At 40.2% G+C, this 22,362-nt stretch overlaps 1 protein-coding gene across 1 annotated transcript in view; it reads right to left on the reverse strand.

Moving 5' to 3' along the window:
* Positions 1 to 22,362, reverse strand: part of LOC124796150 (SCY1-like protein 2) — a 404,810-nt gene that overhangs the window by 129,872 nt on the left and 252,576 nt on the right. The gene's annotated exons all lie outside the window — the stretch shown is intronic.

Genomic DNA, 22,362 nt, shown 5'->3' on the forward strand with positions numbered 1-22,362 from the left:
TGTATCGATTGTCGACGCCGCGGGCCCGCCGCGCCGCCCAATTAATCTGCGGCACAATGGCCCGTCACCAGGGCAGCCCGGCAGCGCGCTGGGCCAGCAACAGGTAGAGGGGCGGCCCAGCCCGCGGACAGGGGAGCTCACCGAGGCTATAGTCCTCCGGGATTTTATTCAGATCTCGTATCTCGATGAGATGATGTACACCTGGTTTAGAAGAGACAAAGATCATGTTGTGTAAAGGTAGGATGAAGCAAACAGCTTGGTGGAATGACACAGTCAAGGCAGCCTGTAAAAGGAAAAAGAAGGCGTATCAAAAATGGCTACATACTAGAACTCAGGTAGACAGAGAAAGTTATGTTGAAGAAAGAAACAAAGCCAAACAGATAATTGCAGCATCCAAGAAGAAATCTTGGGAAGACTTTGGAAACAGGTTGGGGACTTTGGGTCTAGCTGCTGGAAAACCATTCTGGAGTGTAATTAGCAGTCTTCAAAATGAAGGTAAGAAGGAAATGACAAGTATTTTGGACAGGCCAGGAAAACTGCTGCTGAATCCTGTGATGCCTTGGGCAGATGGAGGGAATATTTTGAAGAGTTGCCCAATGTAGGTGAAAATACGATGAGTAACGTTTCAGATTTCGATGTACAATGGGATAGGAATGATGATGGAAATAGGATCACATTTGAGGAAGTGGAGAAAATGGTCAATAGATTGCAGTGCAATAAAGTGGCTGGAGTGGATGAAATTAAGTCGGAACTCACCAAATACAGTGGAATGTCAGGTCTTAAATGGCTATACAGGATAACTGAAATGGCGTGGGAGTCGGGACAGGTTCCATCAGACTGGACGAAAGTAGTAATCACACCAATCTTTAAACATGGAAAGAGAAAAGATTGTAACAACTACAGAGGTATCTCTTTAATCAGCGTTGTGGGTAAAATCTTCTCAGGTATTGTTGAAAGGAAAGCGCGAGCATTAGTTGAGGACAAATTGGATGAAAATCAGTGTGGGTTTAGGCCTCTTAGAGGTTTTCAGGACCAAACCTTTAGCTTACGGCAAATAATGTGGAAGTGTTACGAGTGGAACAGGGAATTGTATCTATGCTTTATAGATCTAGAAAAGGCATATGACCGGGTTCCTAGGAGGAAGTTATTGTCTGTTCTACGAGATTATGGAATAGGAGACAAACTTTTGCAAGCAATTAAAGGTCTTTACATAGATAGTCAGGCAGCAGTTAGAGTTGACGGTAAATTGAGTTCATGGTTCAGAGTAGTTTCAGGGGTAAGACAAGGCTGCAACCTGTCTCCACTGTTGTTCATATTATTTATGGATCATATGTTGAAAACAATAGACTGGCTGGGTGAGATTAAGATATGTGAACACAAAATAAGCAGTCCCGCATATGCGGATGACTTAGCTTTGATGGAAGATTCGATTGAAAGTTTGCAAAGTAGTATTTCAGAGCTAGATCAGAAATGTAAGGACTATGGTATGAAGATTAGCATCTCCAAAACGAAAGTAATGTCAGTGGGAAAGAGATATAAACGGATTGAGTGCCAAACAGGAGGAACAAAGTTAGAACAGGTGGACGGCTTCAAGTACTTAGGATGCATATTCTCACAGGATGGCAACGTAGTGAAAGAACTGGAAGCGAGGTGTAGCAAAGCTAATGCATTGAGCGCTCAGCTACGATCTACTCTCTTCTCCAAGAACGAAGTCAGTGCCAAGACTAAGTTATCTGTGCACCGTTCAATCTTTCGACCAACTTCGTTGCATGGAAGCGAAAGCTGGGTGGATTCAGGTTACCTTACCAATAAGGTTGAGGTTACGGATATGAAAGTAGCTAGGATGATTTCAGGTACTAGTAGATGGGAACAATGGCAGGAGGGTGTCCACAATGAGGAAATCAAAGAAAAAGTGGGAATGAGCTCTATAGATGTAGCAGTAAGGGCGAACAGGCTTAGATGGTGGGGTCATGTTACACGCATGGGAGAAGCAAGGTTACCCAAGAGACTCATGGGTTCAGCAGTAGAGGGTAGGAGGAGTCGGGGTAGACCAAGAAGAAGGTACCTGGATTCGGTTAGGAATGATTTTGAAATAATAGGCTTAACATCAGAAGAGACACCAATGTTAGCACTGAATAGGGGATCATAGAGGAATTTTATAAGGGGACTATGCTCCAGACTGAACGCTGAAAGGCATAATCAGTCTTAAATGATGATGATAATGAAAGATCATGTCAGCCGTAAGTTGCACTTTTCTCAAATGACGTCCTGAAAGTCATAATCGAGGCTGTAGAATGTAGGAAACTTCCAGCGATTCTACATTTGATTACGATGTGTAAGTGCAGCCTCAGGTAACGACTTGGGCGCATAACGACGTTTTCAGGGGGGGGGGGGGGGGTTGACTACAAGAGAAAGAAGACTGAGGGGTCCTCCCCTTGAAAGTCAAGGGAAAAAGTGTTCAAAAACTACAGCTTTTAACCTGTTTTGAAACTTAAAAATGTGGAACAATTGCTTCACTATCATTCACATTTTTACTCTGATCGAGGTGTAGATGTTCAGAAAAAATCAAGAAAGCTCACTTTTCGCTGCCTAAGTAAATGCAGAAAAACTAATTAATTTCATCAATTAGTTTGATCCATTTACCACCTGAAGACGATGGGTGAACAACAAAATACTTTGTGCTTATCAAGTCAGACGACTGATATAGAAATCGTCTGTATTTTCTAATTTAACTTTACAGTCACAGCATCAAAAACAGTCCACTATGTACGAGAAGGCGTAAAAATTTATGAGTAATCTCACATAATGTTGCTTTAGTAACATTAATTCCGAAATTAACTAACGTAAGAACAAAAAGCACTGGTCAGTGTAATACGCAAGGAGCACTTACATGTTGTCTTCTGTTTTTTTTTTTTTTTTTTTTTTGGAGAAGAAGGACGTTATTTTTGAAACCCGTTTCATGTGGCACAAATCTGAAAAACTGCACTGATAAGACGAACGTCCCCTTCACACTACGCTACCGCTGGCGGATCATTATTTGCAACAGGGGCCTTCACATGAGACCAGTCGGTGGCGTATTTGACCGGCCAAGCCTCTCATCGCCGCTTATGAAAAGTCCGCACGTGACAGCGTACTATAGTTCAATTCTTTTATCTTGACGGTTGGCGCATGCCCGCCCAGACGTGGGAGATTGCTGCGTTGCCAGTTGCACGCGCCAAGAGAAGCACCGCCATAGTATAGTTCGGAAACTTCCGTTTAGGGGGGAGCGCGCAGTTTATGAAGTAAAGCCACCAAGGCCTCATTAACCCTTTCGCTGATATAGAGACGTGCTCCCCGTATTCCGCAGTGTGCGCGATTTTGTCATCACTGCACTGCTCGCCTGTGCAGACACATGGTTTTCGACTGCTTTGACACACTTTATCATACGATTTCACAAAAACTGTTTGTCCCAAAAATTTGATTTTTACACATCTTCTTGACTGATACGTTCCCCCCAAAAATGACTTAATTTTGTTTCGATGTTCAACGCAGTTATTGTGCAGCATTAGATGAAGTAAACCATTGGAAGAAATTTTGGTGAGTTTGCAGAGGTAAAAGTCCATAGCGTATACTTTCCATATGGTCGATTTTAGTTGCCACTAGAATTTCAAAAAATTACATTCAAACGAATAAAATTCATGAAGTAAGACACTTCGATATTGTTTTTAAATAAAGAAAATATTAAGCATTGAACAAGGTTAGAACTTTGAACCTTTCACTTAGCAACCAAACGCCTTAACCATTATGCTAACACAGCTCGCCATCCAGTGCTTTATCAGGAGGACTTATAATGTCACGCAAAATACTGACAAACACTGTTGGTATGACTATGAATTACTCACGTTTCGTCGAAGTAGAATAGGAAATAAACAATTACCACTGTTCTTTATTGCGAAAAAGCGGTTAGTGAGAATGATACAAACACCTTTAATTGCTATCGCCTGAATTAGGAGGCTTATTGCTTTTTTGGTTTAATTAATTAAGAGAATATGAATCAGTTGGTATAAAGAATGCTTTTTCCAAACTTTCTATAAAAGAAAGTCTGCTATCAAGACATTGCTTTTGTTCAATTACTTTATTTATTAATGAACGTTTCTAAAACTGAAGACACTCGTCCATGCTCTGCACTGCAGTCGAACTCTGGCAACGTCGTTCTCTGTTCATTGGCTGACTCTGTTTTGTGTCGTCAGATGCGCAGAACGAACCTAAACTCGGGCGCCGTCGTAAATGACGCGCACTTTAGTAGCAGCAATGGCATCCACAAAGCTCCTCGCGGTAGTATAAAACGCTGATCGCAGCAACAGCGGCAACTGTTCTCCATGGCAGCGTACCACGACACGTCGTGTGAAGGTTCAGATGCTGCAGAAAAGCACTCCCCGGTGGCGTCACCTGCAGGTGCCCGAACTGTTTGGAGATGCTCCTGAATTCTGGGCAAGCAGTCTAACAATAGTAGCAATGACAACAATTTGGGACACAGCAAATAGTGCCCTAAGGGAAACGTCAAGCGCGTGCTGCTTTGGCACATTGGGAAGTCCTGCTAATATTTGGTACCCACAATTCGAACAGGACAGTGAGCACAAGCTACTGGTGCAGATAGTACATTCTCTCAGGCACACAAAGTAAGGTGGTTTGAGGTATGCTGAAATAAATGACTAAATCCACTAAATAAGACCCTAGCTTGCTTAACTTTGGCCCAGATTACTATAATTACCATTTGATTTTAATTTAGTTTCAACTCTCGAGGGCAGTAGGGGAGGGGACGTACGTCCCCTCCGCCCTCCCCCCCCCCCCCCCCTCTCTCCCACGGCCTTGGTAACGGGCAGACAGGTGATGGCAGCTGACGTTACTGCATGTACAAATATTACAAAATTTGTACTGCACCGAACTACAAATTATTTATGTTCTTTCTACTTCAATGTAACGCTATTTTTTTAATAATTTTGTAAAGCCCACATTTTATTTTAGTACCATCACCATCATTCATCAAGTTCTGATATTCGTAAACAGTTCGTGGCTTTGTGGTTGGTGTTATTGACCCTCGATCACGGGATGCTGGGTTCAGTTCTCATCGTTGTGCTGGTGTAAGCTGGCGCCAGCACACCAGGCGCAAAGAGGTTGCGAGAAGATCGATAGAGGCCAAAGACAAACTCGCAGGAAACGTGCTACTAATGCCTTCTCGTCTGCCAGTCTTTAGATCGCCACCGCGCCCAGTCATTTCCAGTCTGTTATCCAGTGTACATAGCAGACTTGTACCAGGTGATCAAAAAGTCAGTATAAATTTGAAAACTTAACAAACCACGGAATAATGTAGATAGAGGTAAAAATTGACACACATGCTTGGAATGACATCAGGTTTTATTAAAAAAAAAAAAAAGTATTGCTAGACGCGTGAAAGATCTCTTGCGCGCGTCGTTTGGTGATGATCGTGTGCTCAGCCGCCACTTTCGTTACGCTTGGCCTCCCAGGTCCTCAGACCTCAGTCCGTGCGATTATAGGCTTTGGGGTTACCTGAAGTCGCAAGTGTATCGTGATCGACCGACATCTCTAGGGGTGCTGAAAGACAACATCCGACGCCAATGCCTCACCATAACTCCGGACATGCTTTACAGTGCTGTCCACAACATTGTTCCTCAGCTACAGCTATTGTTGAGGAATGATGGTGGACATATTGAGCATTTCCTGTAAAGAACATCATCTTTGCTTTGTCTTACTTTGTTATGCTAATTATTGCTATTCTGATCAGGTAAAGCGCCATCTGTCGGACATTTTTCAACGTTTATATTTTTTTGGTTCTAATAAAACCCCATGTTATTCCAAGCATGTGTGTCAATTTGTACCTATCTATCTACATTATTCCGTGATTTATTCAGTTTTCAAATTTAGACTGACTTTTTGATCACCCGGTACTTCTCCAGCAGTGAGGCTAACGTAGTCTACTTCGGAAGAGCTTGTACCACAGCTCCTGGACTATCTTGAGTTGAATAACTTTCTGTTCTTATGAATAAAGAACCCAGTTAATATATGTGTGCAGTTTGTGTTATAGAAAGAGGATACCGGCCACCAATCAGCGTCCTCTCCTTGCTTCCCGTAGTACAAGACTACAGAGAAAACGAGGCGACACAAAAGTCCTCATTTTTTATAATTATACATGTGCACATCGGTGAAGTGGCATCAAATAAAAAGACCTTCACTAAGCGGCGTAACATCCCAAGTGGTGGCTCCCTGTCAGTGAAAGCCAAAAGCAAATTACATATCGTTTTGCTGATATACGAGTGCAGCCACGGGTAACAGGTGGAATACAATGTTTATACAATTATCAGCTTATTAACTCCATACTGTTATTATTACATGCGGAAGTATCCCTGTCGTTTAGGTTTTAACGACTAAACCGTTGAACTGACCTTGATTAAATGTGGTATGGAGATGGGAGGACCCTGAGGAACAGCGCGGACTACTTTAAAAAGAAAGAAAAAAATCGGTCCTCAAGATGGTTTGGTAAGGAATGGAACATCTCTTTTTGCATTACTGAACATAAACTAAGTTAAAAAAATATTAACCATGTTGCATAATGTACATGTTGTATGACGTGTACGTGCCCACACCACTCCCAGACACACACACACACACACACACACACACACACACACACACACACACACATACACACACACAGTGCTCGAAAGCGATCCTGCACATACAGTGTGGTCGTGTGTTGGACCAGGCGAGGGGTGGGTCCTGATCTATGGTTACCCAAACATATCAGGCAAACATATCAGGGCTGCTGACATTATTGCATGTACAACAGCTTACATACGAATACCCATCGTAACAACACTTTTGATACGCAAATGCAGCCATAGCCAACAGCTAGTTGTGTGTAATTCTTTCTCATTTGCTAACAAGACCTTTTATATATCTGTTTCAAATGTTCATCCATTTTTATGCTTTTAGTTACTGAAATTAAAAATATTTTACTTTTATTAGAATATATGTGTTTCATTGTTTATTAGTTAAGATTCCCATTTGATAATAAAGAATCTAAATAAATGGAACCTTCGACCTCACAATTACAAGACGTTTACGCACCACACTCAGGTATGGGCATTCTTTCAAACTGTTCGAAAAGTTTTGTACCTAACATCGCTTGCAAATATTCCCATTCTTAAAGGTCTTTATCAGGTTTTTTTGAGAACTACGTCGTGCTAGTTTAGGAAGTTGATGTCCAGGCACTGAGCTCCAAATTCTATAAGCACGAAGAAGATCAAACAAGGCCTTGTAATCTCCCCACGGAAAATTACCCTCTACCACGCAACAATTAATAATTATCAATCAAATCATCCACATTTATTCACTTTTGGAAAGTATCTGATCGGATTTTCTAGTAATATATGCGCCGACAGCTCGTCGACGCCAAGGTATTTTTCTAGTACGTTTATTCTTTGGAAGAACAGAGATACATATATGTATTCTCCATGGTTGTTAGGGACGGATAAGGTGGACAGCTTCGGAAGTATCTGTTGGAAGATTGTCGGGTTGCTAAAAGAGACATATTTGCTCTTATTCTCGCTAAAGCGAGCTATTAACGTTTGTGCTACTAGCGGGTTATTTGAAGAGAGAGAAAAACTGTAAACGCAAATTAAGTAAGACTTGGAATCAACAGAAAACGGAACATGTAATGGAGATGGATTGAATATACAATTTTCCTCAGAAATAAGGTTTGTGACCCTTTTATTCTAGAGTGAATGACGAATGAGTTCTCTGTCTGAATCATTGATGATTGTCTTGGCCCTGTAATTAGTGGGGAAGTTTCAGTTGTGACGAAGAGAGCCTGCAATCACTGAGATTTTATAAAATCGTCCAAAAAGGCTTCGGACACATCTGAAATTCTAAATCTGTCGTAAAATGAACGAATTGTTCAAACGATCGATTTTCCCAACTGAATGCAACGCTTAACAATAATAATAGATATAAAGATCTTTTACAGCAAGCCAGCCGCTGAATATTAAGACGAAGGGCTCCACCAGAGATTCTATTGGGCTGAGTTCACGTAATGAAATATTATATTTAAAACTGTATATAGATAAAGGACAGAGAGAGACAGAGAGAGAGAGAGAGAGAGAGAGAGAGAGCGAATGAAATTAGAGAAAATACGCAGAATCCTCCATTAGTATAATTGTTTGCCTGTCTTACCACGGATCAGCCTAAAGATAAAACAGGAGGCCCTTACTTTACTGTACAGGTTTATGTGTGAGAGACATTACACCAAGTTAGCGGCAAGCTGCATTCACATACTTTCATCATTTACAGTATAATCCATTATAATGGCCAATCCGTGACAGGACACGTTTTTGGACGTCGTTAAAATAATTTTGTTCTCTGTTTCATGTGAACTATGACGAGCCAACTTAACTGACGCTTGGAAAAGAGAAGAAATACTCGCAGTCACATTAAGTGGATCTACAAATAAGAACATAAAACAACACGCTGGGCGCAGAGAAAAGGCCAGATCTATAATTTTATTATTAAAGCTTGCTAGTATAGATGAAGTATATGCTTTTCTATTTAGTATTATTGGGTATTTGAACATTGATTAATTGTGTTCATGCTAGATGTAGCTTGATTGACCTGCCCCAGTTGCATTTATTTGTATTAGTACAGTAAGAAACTAGCCACAGAAGTACTGTTGTGTGAATGATTAATTGTGTTCATGCTAGATGTAGTTTGATTGACCTGCCCCAGTTGCATTTATTTGTATTAGTACAGTAAGAAACTAGCCACAGAAGTACTCTTGTGTGAACGGAGTTACATATAGTGACAGTAGAAGGGATATATATATATATATATATATATATATATATATATATATATATATATATATATATATATATATTGACGGTAGAACATTTATATGGTTTTAACTAGGGCAATGTTTAAGATGAGTCAAGCAGAGCAGAGCAGCACGCAACAGCCTTCAGCTGTTAGCACTGATAATAATGATGTAGTAAGAAGTGTTGTAGAACCGATTGCTACAGATAGCGCAAGAGAACGCCCTGTAGACACGGCTGGAGATGAAACGGCAAGTACGCAACATGGGTTAGATCCATTGGTCATTATCATGAGACAGATGCAGATGATAACCGAGAGCATGAATAATATGAATACAAAATTAGCCTCAGTTACTGAAGGGCAGGAAAATCTGAAAACCGACATTAACGCGAAATTAGCCTCAGTTACTGAAGGGCAAAATGATTTGAACGCGAAATTAGCCTCAGTTACCGAAGGGCAGGAAAATTTGAAAACTGAGATTAAGCAGCAGTTACAAGACAGTTTTTCCGAATTAGAGCAGCGGATAGAGGCGAAGACAAAGGAACTTAAAGATCAGGCCGAAGAGACGGAACGAAAATTAACTGCACAAATAGAATTGGTGAAAGCTCAATGTGAGGAATCTACTCACCGCGTGCGTGTAGAAATGAAGGAGTATGTGGCTATTAAGATAGATACCGTACGGGAACAGGTGGAAATGGTTCCGCAATTAGTACAAAAGCAAGATGCCATGTCATGTGCAATTGCGCAACTTCCTGAATTGGCACGTACGCAGACTAACCTAAAGGAAAGTGTTGAACATCTGACAGAGCGTCAAGATGTTATAGACCACCAAATTAATGTATTAACGGGTAAATTATCCGAAATCACATTAGAAAACAAAAGGCTAATGTGTGAAAACGTTGAGCAAAATGTTAAGGCAGCATTCCAGAGTCTATTTGGCAAACAGGAAGAGAATTTGTTTGCGAAAGGACTTGAGGAAGTGCGACAGCAGTTAGGTGCTGATTTCGAGCATTGGAAACAAACGATAGAAGAGTCGATACGGGTTTCACAACAAGGCTCAGGACAAATGAATACAGGCCAGCAGCAGAAGTTGGCAGCGACTATAGAGCCAGTTACTGCACATTCGCACACGATACCGACTTGTGTAAGTAACTCAAACATTAAATTGCCTCGAGCTAGTTGTTCGCGTGAAGTCTTATCTAACGGAGATTACGAAAGCCTTTGCCATGCCGAAGAAAAAATGATAAAGCATCGGCAATTCCAGATTTTTAACACTGACAAAAGGGGGGTCCATCCAATTGTTTTTATTCGAAGTTTCAGAGGAGTGCTACCCAGAAATTGGTCGGAGTGGCAGAAGATCAGTTTCGTTACAGGATATATACAAGGTTCGGGGGCGATTTGGGCCTCGGACATGACTTCTGTTTGCTCGACATATGACGATTTTGAGAAGGCGTTTTTAGCAAAGTTCTGGTCAAAAGGGGTACAGGAACGCCTAAGGCAGGAGATGCTCTACCCAGAGCCTTTCTCCTTTTCAAAAGGAAGCCTTAGGAAGTATTTTGAAAAATATATAAATAAAACTAGATACTGGAACAGACCTATGCCCTTGCCAGACATAATAAACATACTTAAGGCAAGACTACCAATTAGCATCCGGAATCAATTGATTTACGGCAATGATAAAGACTTGGAGTCGTTCCTCACGACGTTAGACCATATAGATATTATTGAAGAGAACAACCAGAAAGCCCGTAATAACAGATTCCAATATAGGGAGATAGAACCTCCTCCAAACGGTAGGCAAGGGAATGGACAGAGATCGTTAAATAGCGGAGAAACCCCTCAAAATCTCAATAGTAATACCGGCAATAGTCTTGCGAGGGGCTATCCAAGGAACAACAGGAATGGGAAAAGATACAATCCCGTGTGGGGGAACGAAAGGAATTTCAGACCTCAAGCCTGGAATAATAACAGTAATAGAAAGTGGAATCAACCGGGGGGAATGAACTCAAATAACCAACATCAGTGGGGACGGACATCTACGAATCAACCGGTAATTACCGAAGTGACGGATGATGTCAACCAGCAGGCAAATCAAAATCCAACAAACTTGTAAGGACCCACTCGTGCCCCGGAGGAGCGGTCAACAATTGGTTGAGGGGCAACAGGATATGTGTACCCATGCTAACGTATAATGATGGACGATTACTGGCAGATGAACTGACCGAGGACTTAGAACCACAAGATGAGGATAAGGAACAGGTGGCAGTAGCCGAAGTGCAAGTCATTTTGGAGACTGTACCTATAGTGGCAGTTTTAGACACAGCTGCAACCACAAATGTTATTTCGGAGGCACTATTCAACAAGATCAGAAATATAAGACGAGTACCAATTTTTCCAGTTCAAAATTGCAGAATAATAGGCGCCGTTGGGGCTAGATCGGCTAATGTAAAAGTGCAGCCACTACTTAGTGTAGAAGTCGGAAATGTAGCAATATTAAGCACATTCCTTGTTGTGAAAAATTTGGTGGTAGATTGCATTATCGGAGTCGACAGCCTACGTCAATACGGATGCAGAATAGATTTTAAAACAGGAAAAATTTGGTTGAATGTTAATAAACAAGAAATTGAGTTGGAGTTGTTGAAAAAAGAAAGCCTTACGAGAAAATATAATTGTGAGATCAGTGTGCAAGTAATCAGGACGGCACAAAATTCTAAACAGCATATAATTAGTGAGTTCCAAGTCAAAGGAGATTTCGGTCAATTAGTGTACGAGAAGTTAAATGAATCCGACTGCATCACTGAAGATCAGAAGAAGCAGCTAAAAGAATTATTATCAGCGTATAAAAACGTGTTTGATGAAAGACCAGGAGTTATTAAGGGATACATATGCCATCCCTACCTTAAGCCGCACGAAACGTATTGTAGAACTTTCTATCCTGTTCCCTGGAGGTTAAAGGCTCAAGTTCAGAAAGAAATAGATCGCATGTTGAAATGGGGTTTGATCGAACCCTCTACAAGCCCATACTGCTCCCCATTGTTAGTCGTGCCAAAAGCAAATGGGACTGTGAGACTGGTACTCGACGCCAGAGAAATAAATAAAATTATAATTCCAGTGAGAACACATCCGGAAAACATAGACGAACTTATACAACGGTTCCAGGGTGTCCAATATTTGACAAGCATTGATTTGCGGAGTTCTTATTGGCAAGTCAAGCTGGACGAGTCATCAAGGAAATATACGGCTTTCATTTATTCCGGAAGAAGTTACCAATTTACTGTAGTTCCTTTCGGACTCAACATTAGTGCTGGAATCTTTATAGCAGCTCTAGATTATGCACTAGGCCCAGAACTAAGAACCAGGATAACAGTGTTTGTTGATGATTTGCTTATTGCATCGAAGACTTGGGAGGAGCATATTACCTTACTGAGCCGGGTGTTGGACGTGTTCAAAACCATGGGAATAACTGCTAACCTACGGAAATCCCATTTTGCAGTAAACAGAATCAAGTTCCTGGGGCATATAATTGACGCAAAGGGAATTTTACCAACCAAGGAGAAGCTAATTGCGATTAGTAAGTTTCCAACACCCAGAAATAGGAGGCAATTAAAAGGGTTTATGGGTCTTGCCTCATTTTTTAGAAGATTTATAACAAATCAGGCCATGAATGCAGCAGCTCTAAATAGTTTGCTGAAGAAGGATGTGCCCTGGCTCTGGACATTAGAGTGTCAAGAAGCATTCGAGGAGATAAAGAAGCAATTAGTAAATGCACCGCTTTTGAACCATCCGGACATGCAAGAAGAATTTTACTTGTCAACAGATTCGTCGAATGTGGGTCTTGGAGCGTGCCTTTTCCAAGTACGCAAGATAAATGGACAACTCACCTTCTGCCCTATTGCGTTTGCCAGTCGTGTTTTGTCCAACTGTGAACGAACTTACACGTCGACAGAATTAGAGGCTCTTGCGGTCGTCTGGGGTTTTAAAAAATTTCATTATTATCTATATGGGTCAAAGACTATCGTATATTGCGATCATCAATCATTAACGTTTTTACAAACGTGTAAACTGTTACACCCCAGACTGGCTAGATGGACTCTCGCTCTGCAACAATACCAATTTAAGATCGTGCATGTCTCAGGACAGCAAAACATTATTGCTGACGCTCTATCAAGGTCACCGCAGGGTTTGACTAAAGAGATTGAAGTAAATAATAACTCTGAATTCCCTGTATTGCTGCTGCAGGAAAATCCATTTAAGACGTACTACGTCAATTTGTGTGCGCATATGGCACAGTTACAGAAAAGAGATGCTCAACGGGGAAGTGTCATTCAAAGGTTACAACACCAACCTTCGGATCAGATGGCAAATTATTACAAACTGGTAAATGGCGTATTATTTTTCCGCTGTGGAAGGCAAAACAAAGTCCGTTGGTGTGTTTGTATACCTGAGGCGCAAATAGAGAAACTCATATGGTTCACCCATTTAACCTGGGGACATTTCGGTGCGACAAAATGTGCAGACAAGATAAGTGGGCACTGTTATTTTCCCAACATAAAGCGCAGAGTGCATGAGGTCTTAAAGAAATGCATAATCTGTCAAAAAACAAAGCCGGATTCAAAAGGGAGTAAGCACCCATTATGCTCTATATTAGTCCAAGAACCAAAAGAATTAATTTCGTGCGATCTGTGTGGACCGTTACCTACTTCAAGAGGTGGTGTTAGATATGTGTTGGCATTTCTCGATGTGTGTACGAAATACGTAAAGCTATACCCGATAAAGGCGGCTACAGCCAAAGTAATTGTATTAAGATTGATAAGGGATTATCTTCCACATGTTGGTACCCCTAAAGCGATCATAACAGACAATGCCAAGATATTCTCGGGACTCCGATGGAAACAGACTTTGTCTCAAGTCGGTGTGAAACACATACTAACATCATTTTACCACCCACAAGGCAATTTGGTTGAGAGAATTTTTAGAGAGTTCAATCGATTTATGAGGACGTATTGCCATAATAAGCAGACTGCGTGGGCAAATTATGTGGAAGAAATTGAGCAGATACACAATAACATGCCCCACTCCTCAACTGGATATACACCTCATGAATTGATGTTCGAAGCAAAAGAGGAAAACTTCTGGACTGAACATAGGCCCAAAACTCAGGAAACTGAGATGCCTTGGGAAGAAAAAATAAGACAAGCCATCATAAATATGACGAAGAAAGCTGATCAGAGAAAACAACAATTTGACAAATTAATCAAGAGGGTACAGACATACCGGGTCGGAGAAAAGGTACTAGTCAGAAGACATACCAAATCATCCTTAATAAAGAAAAGTATAAAAAAATGGGAGTTACTATATACTGGCCCATACATTATCCTACAAATTCCGAATCCTGGGGCTCATCTATTAGCATACCCGGGATCGAACAAAATAAAAGGGCTATTTTCCCTAACGACTTGAAAAAATTTAATGAAGATTAGAAGATAGGGAGGAATGGTGTTGCGAGTGACAGAGATGAACGCTCGTAAAAAACATAACAATAAACTCTGTGTGTAGTGTTAGAAAACTTTAAATTGAAATAATTAATCAGAGACATAGACTATAGAAATAGTGACTAACTATTACTATCGCGTGTTGCAAGGAAGATAGTGGAGATAGGCTTCACCTGTGTTTGGGTGAACATGGAACTTTAGCATTGCTAATGTCATCAAGATTTCTAAAGGATCTAAATGACCTTCAAGAACAATGAAATGTTTCCCGTAAATGACGCTGAATAATCAAAAGAGGTTCCGAGTGAAGGTTCATATATAATTTCAAGTGCACGCTTAGATGTGTAAACGTGTGAAGGGATGTGTTGAGGCAGTGAATCATGAGTGACGGTTAACGCCGCAAAGATAATTTCCCGCGCAAAACAGTTGACGTCGGCGGGAGAGTTAGAATCGATATAGACGACACAGATATGCTTTGTAAGAGACTCGCATCAAACGCGAGGGTAAACTGATTCATGTTGAACTTTAAAAAGAAAAGGTGTTATAATTAGAAGTTAAGAGTTTTTAATTTATTATTGAATGTTTAAAGAAAGTAATATTCATAGAATTAGTAGTTATTTAATGGGTCGTGTTCGTTTGGAATTTTTGTTTGAAAAAAAAAAAAAAAATTCCATTTCCATATATGTGCATGTGTGAACGCCGTATGAATAAGAGAATAAATGAAAGAAGTGAATCCGCATTCCTCAATGCTAATAACTTTTACATTACAACAATTAATTGGAGAAATATGTGTATTTAGGATAAAAAGTTTTTGAGTATAGATAAATTAAATGACTTTCAAGGAAATGAGGGATTATGTCTTTGTATAAAATGAACCACACTTTCCATTATTCGATTATTTGAATCCAAAATCTACTGTAAGTTGCATGAATCCTTTAAATTACGAAGAACAAATCACTGACAGAAATGTGTCAGAATTTTCGGACTTATAAGCACAAGTGGGGATGCAAAGTCCGAAAGAGTATTCAAACTAGAATAAATATGAGGATGTTTTGGCAACAGCATTAGTTAATGGTGAAATTCCTTGAAGTACGTCGTAAGAAAAAGGATGCATGAAGCCATAAGGATTTTGCTTTCAAAAAGGAGAATCTTGGACGGTGCAACCTAACCAGTTCTCTTACAGGAAGAGTTTCCCCTTTGGTCATTGCTAATTCTTCCGGAATGAATGTTGCATGTGAAATCGGGTATCCTTGTTCCTTCTACTCTTCCCATTGGGGGCCGCGTAGAAGACAGACTACAAAGTGGGCCGCGTAGAAGACCGACTACGAAGTGGGCCGCGTAGAAGACCGACTGCAAATGTGGACGTCGGGGACACGCAAGACCCGGGGGAGTTTTACCACCGCAAGAGATTGTCCTAGGAACAAGATTGTAAAACGAAAACTTACGTTATTTATTGTAAAATGTTTTTTTTTTTTTTTTTTTTTTTTTTTTTTTTTTTTTGCTAGAGGCACAAATCACTCTTCTCCAAAGCGTTATATAAATCGATCCCTATCTTTCCTTTAGAGATCTATTTCCACAGTTATTTTTTTTCCTTCTATAGGCTTTCCTATCTTCTATGTACCGTAAGCTGGGGGTCTAGGCTTAAGAGGTTTTCCAAGGTTTCCCTGCTTAAGAAAGTTCCCGAATGGGTAGACCCTGATAACAGTTTCATGAAAGATCATCTTCCTTGGTTGTGCACAGCAGACATAACACCTTGATGCACGTAAAAGCAATACAGCCGCGGTACCTGTCTCTTCATTTCTTCTGTTTTCAATATTTCTTTTCTTCGTCTGTCTTAAACATAATATTCTTTTCCAGTCGGAGGACTGACAATTATCACTTCCGGGTTATCCACACTAATAGATAGCTCGCGAAGTGTGTTCGGCAAATAAAAATTGAGCTCACAAACTTCGCTCGCTGCGAGGGGCATTGTAATCTCCCCACGGAAAATTACCCTCTACCACGCAACAATTAATAATTATCAATCAAATCATCCACATTTATTCACTTTTGGAAAGTATCTGATCGGATTTTCTAGTAATATATGCGCCGACAGCTCGTCGACGCCAAGGTATTTTTCTAGTACGTTTATTCTTTGGAAGAGCAGAGATACATATATGTATTCTCCATGGTTGTTAGGGACGGATAAGGAGGACAGCTTCGGAAGTATCTGTTGGAAGATTGTCGGGTTGCTAAAAGAGACGTATTTGCTCTTCTTCTCGCTAAAGCGAGCTATTAACGTTTGTGCCACTAGCTGGTTATTTGAAGAGAGAGAAAAACTGTAAACGCAAATTAAGTAAGACTTGGAATCAACAGAAAACGGAACATGTAATGGAGATGGATCGAATATACAATTTTCCTCAGAAATAAGGTTTGTGACCCTTTTATTCTAGAGTGAATGACGAATGAGTTCTCTTTCTGAATCATTGATGATTGTCTTGGCCCTGTAATTAGTGGGGAAGTTTCAGTTGTGACGAAGAGAGCCTGCAATCACTGAGATTTTATAAAATCGTCCAAAAAGGCTTCGGACACATCTGAAATTCTAAATCTGTCGTAAAATGAACGAATTGTTCAAACGATCGATTTTCCCAACTGAATGCAGCGCTTAACAATAATAATAGATATAAAGATCTTTTACAGCAAGCCAGCCGCTGAATATTAAGACGAAGGGCTCCACCAGAAATTCTATTGGGCTGAGTTCACGTAATGAAATATTATATTTAAAACTGTATATAGATAAGGGACAGAGAGAGAGAGAGAGAGAGAGAGAGAGAGAGAGAGAGAGAGAGAGAGAGCGAATGAAATTAGAGAAAATACGCAGAATCCTCCATTAGTATAATTGTTTGCCTGTCTTACCACGGATCAGCCTAAAGATAAAACAGGAGGCCCTTACTTTACTGTACAGGTTTATGTGTGAGAGACATTACACCAAGTTAGCGGCAAGCTGCATTCACATACTTTCATCATTTACAGTATAATCCATTATAGCCTGTCTGTAAGGTCAACTTGTGAAGTAAGCGTACGGCAGGCAGCGCTTGTCAGTACTGTTAGGGTTACGGTCACACGTCAGAGGAAGCTCTATCACCCAGGTAAAATTCATATCTGTACTACAGAGCCGCTATCCCGGAACATAATTTCAGTAGCAGCTTGCCTATCCAACGGCTTCCTGCGGCCACAAACAATAGATTTTTTAGTATTGCGCATAACTATTTACCGAATTTAAACATTTAAAATGCTGTCATAATGTACTCATTGAAAGTTATAATCTTGTGTCAAAAGTTTAACTCAGTAAGACAAGTGTTACAGTTAGAACCTGTCTCTTTTTCTCGAGGCAGTGCACAGTTACCCAGATTACATTCGTGTAGTATTTGAGAATGAGAGCACTTAGAAACTTCCATCAAACTGTAAGCATAATTTCAAACCTTTCCCAAACCGTGGAAACATTTCCGAAACGGCAAAATTTGTAAATTGTTTCCGCGCCGCTATGGTTAAAGTATTCCGTGCATGTCAAAATGACGCTATTCTATACCGGTAACGAGGCAACAGTGGTGCTCCACGGGCCTTAGATGAAAAGGGTGAACGGCGGCTGTGGAGATGTACGGGCGAATAGACGCGCAACGGTCGAGCAACTGACCGGAGCTACCGAGAGTGTCTCGCCAACGTTGCTGGCTGTGGGCCTCCGCAGCAGCTGCCTGGAACATCTGGAACACCCCTGCTGGGTGCTGCTCATTGCCGACGAAGACTGGAATTTTCACGCCACTACCACAACTGGACGTCCACTCTGTGGCAAAAGATGGCTCTTTCAGAGGAATCACGTTTTATGCTACCTCGGACAGGTGACAGTTTTTCAACAATCGTCGGAAGGGTCCAGGTGGGAGGAAGAAGCGCTATGGTCTGGGGAACATTTTCGTGGCATTCATTGGATGATCTCGTCATTCTGAAAGGCACAATCTATCAGCACAAGTATTCATTTATCCGTGGCGATGATGTCTACTCCTACAGGCACTTTATTTTTCCTCAGTACACTGGCACCTACCGACAGGAAATGCAAACTGTCACACTGAAGCGTTGCTTTTGTTTCACTTCATTTAGTTACTTTCGAGTAATAATGGTTTTGATATTGAAAACTGTGCTATCAGTAACCATTTCGTACTTTTCATTGATATACTTCGCATGGCGAAAGAAAAGTTGGATTCTCTTATTTATTTTGTGTTACGTTCCACATTCCCTTTTCTCCTTTTCTCCTTTCACTTCCTTGTATGAGTGGACCAGAGGTAGAGAAAGCAGGGATAAGATCAGCAAAGGGAAGGTGGCACCAAAGATAACCTAGCTGGTAGAGTGAGAGTACTCAGGTTGGTCTCAGGAGAGGTCGTCGAGCCCCCACTGCCAAAGGCAAAAGTCTGGACTGGATAGCCGTTGTCGGGGAGCACGCTACGTCCTAGTCTAACGGGACCTGGAGGATGAACGGACGCAACTTGGTGTAGCTCTTCATATCTGGATCACAAAGGAAGGTATCAGAATGTACTATTTCGTAGTGAGGAACGCGAATGATGTGGGTTTTAAGCTTAATTTTGTCAATGAAAGTTTAAATTTCGGTAAAAACTTTCCCATTACATCGTGGCAAGCTGTTACAGCAACCGGTTCAAAAGTGTTTTAGAACAAAAACAGTCTGGGTTGCGAAATAATATAATATCAACGACGCGTTTCATCCTTTTGGAGCATCATCAGATTGTGTACAAGAATAAGAAACCAATAAATTAGGCACAAATGGAGGAAAAGCGCGTGGTCCTATCTTGCACGGCTATGCAGGCAAAGTGAGCTAAAAGTAATAAAAACATACGTAAAAGTAGCTGGATACGTGACCCATCAGTCATAAAACTACAAATAATACAAAATAGACACCGAGGCAACTGGATACATAATCCATTCGTTGTGAAACATCTAACCCATGCAGTGGACCTAATGGAAGAAGAGAAACAGCAAGAATAACAACGAAAAAGTGGAAATATGTGGCGGAAAAATTTTCTACCCTTATCGTAGCATACCAGCCGGCTCCGTCGTGGCAGTATAAGGCAGGGTCACACTTACAAAACCGCGGTACCAGCCCCACACGGCACAGTGTCTGTATTGGAGCGTATAGAAACATTACTATGACAAATTGAGATACAGATGCTGCGTATAGTGCGGCAAGAAGTACACAGGTGGCGCGCATCACCGGTTTGAGGCAGAATTTCGAAAAACAAAAGTGCGTAAAACTAGTAATTAAAATGCATATAAGCAACCCAGTGCAGACACATAAAATGCAAATATAAAATAGAAGTATCCCCATACGAATCACAAAGAATAGATAAGATGATTACACGAAAAACAACGAATCAAAATATGCCATTAAAACTCCGTCACACGGAGTAAAACAGCTAAATTTTGGAGTACATTCATACCGTACGCATTATGAATCGATAAAACTTCAGTATACCAGTTTCGGGGCAGTATTAAGCATCGCAAACAAGAGACAAAAATATACTTATAGTTAAAATAAAGAAACGTAAGTTATAATATGTAAAGAGGTAAAGTCAGCTGCAATAAAAAAACATCTACAATGAAATATTCACCTGAAAAGCTCCTTTTTAAATATGGTGCCCCCAGTTTGCCACACAAAAACCAACAAATTGAGACTGATGCTATCGACATAAAATAATCATTGCAGCAACATTCGGAACGATGGTAACATTGTATCACAATATATTTGTTTACTGCTAATCGGTTTTTCGTTCAGCTACCTGCCTTCGTCAGCGTAGAGATGCTTAACAACTTCCAGCTCCTCTAGTAGATTCAATTTTTTCCCTTCTGAGCGAGGTGTAGTAATCTTAGGTTTTCTAGTGTGGGGGAACTGGTGGACTTCAGATGCTCAGCAAACGTGGAATTTTGCTTAGTCTGACCTTCCTTAGCTAACAAGTGCTCCCTGAACCTGGTCTTGAACCATCTGTCAGTCTGGCCTGTATATTCTATCTAATGGACTGGTTTCTTGTCTTTGTAGACAATCTGATCATGCCCCAAAAGGATGAAATGCGTCATTGACATTAAATAATTTCGCAACCAATACTGTTTTTGTTCTGAGACCCTTTTAATTTCAGGTTAATTATCATGATTTTGCTGGAATAAGTGGTAGAAAGTAGAGAATATTCGTGAGGGGACATGCAGTGTGCGCCTTTAGTTCTCACCGTTGCTTCTTTTGCTAGAAGCTTTTGTTTGTTTTTCATTTATGTAAAATGTTTTTCTGTAGCTGTAACAACATATTGTTGGTACATTAGTTAAATAATTTTAGGCCTTCTCTTTGCATGAAAATGTACTTGGGCACATGTGTGCGCCATTTGTTGCATGCCTGCTGAAGTGTGGTTAAACTATAATGTCATGTCTTTTCGATCGAGTTGTAAACTCAGTTAAAGCCAACGGTCACTACTACAGTAATTTTGAGTGGTAATTTGATTTAATTTCACTGTTTCTTACATGATTTGTGACTGAGGCCAAGTTTGCGATTTTTGCTTATGTGATCCTATTTTGTCTGGGCTTATGTTTTGTTGTTGCCACATTTCATTAAAAGTAAAGTAAATTCAAAATATTTCGCGAAGGAGTTTCTGGAGGAATGTTAGTTTATTGTGCAGCTTACTTTGTGTGTTGTGGTCAACCATACAGCTATTTCGTTTTGATGTTAAGGCCCCTGCAAACTTATTTATGAGTATACGAGCTATGTGAGAGAGATTTGTCGTGAGAACTTGAATTATTTCTATAGTGTTCCTTGCGCCTGGTGTATGACTGCACGTCGTGTTACTTACATTACCCAATAGTTACATTATACCCTTCCGCAATTCTATATAAAACATTGTAGTGTCGATCCATATTATTTGAGATACAATTACAATCAGTGATTCATTTTAGCGAGGAAAGTTGGTAATTTTAGAGATTGTGTAGAAGTGAACAGAGTGTGTACAAGCATTCCACCTATCTAATATCTTCCCATAACTTGTACTGTTTTAATAATTTTTCTGCATTAAAGTAATCTTTAATATCAGATCTTGCCAGCAGTGATACTTATTCCACTGCCTAAATTTATCTATGTTATCACATGTTGCACCAAAATTAATAAATAAGTATTGCATTTTTCATTTCAGAAAATAATTTCCGTATGTCTTGCTTAATTAGAGGTTTCACGCTACTGGTAGTGAACCAGACAGTTAATTAATACGCGTGCTCTTGATGACTTTGCAGGAATTTGCTCATCACTTTCAAGTAGATCTCGGTACATGCCCTATATTGTTCTAACTGCACGTGCACCTCGTTGAATTGGTGTGTACAGTGTAGTTGAGTGAATCGCTCATTTTCATTTCCATCATTTTCCAAGAGAAGGACTGTTTGACCATACTCATGTATTATCAATTATAATCATGTATTATTAGTTTGAGACCATTGCTGATAAATTCTACAATGTGTAGGATATGTTGTGTGTAGGATATGGTGCACAAAAAGCATTATAAATTTTGCAACTACTGTTTTGCCAGTTATGACAATTAAATTAAAATTGTCAACAAACTAAATTTCGTCAATTGCTCAAACCTCACTTCTGCCTAATTCTAATGAATTTAATTTCAGCCCATAATTTAAAAGATTGGCACGATTATTGAATTAATATTTGCAATACAATTCAATAAATAAATTAATGAATGAACCTATGCCGATCTCAATGATAAGATTACAAGCTCCCACTACATTTACGTGTTGCTTCATGGTTACTCGTCCCATTAATGTTATGCGTTGCGCATGAAATTAATTTGTTTAACAAATTTGGTAAGAGGTCGATGTTGACCTCTGTTTATGATAGTTTTTCGGCTGTTTGCCTAGAACAATTGAAGTCGAGTCTTTGATCATGAAGTAAAACACCTAGCGAGATAGGAGCGATCCCATAAATAAAAGC

This window comes from Schistocerca piceifrons, chromosome 4, assembly GCF_021461385.2.
Source record: "Schistocerca piceifrons isolate TAMUIC-IGC-003096 chromosome 4, iqSchPice1.1, whole genome shotgun sequence".
NCBI classification, from domain to species: Eukaryota; Metazoa; Arthropoda; class Insecta; order Orthoptera; family Acrididae; genus Schistocerca; species Schistocerca piceifrons.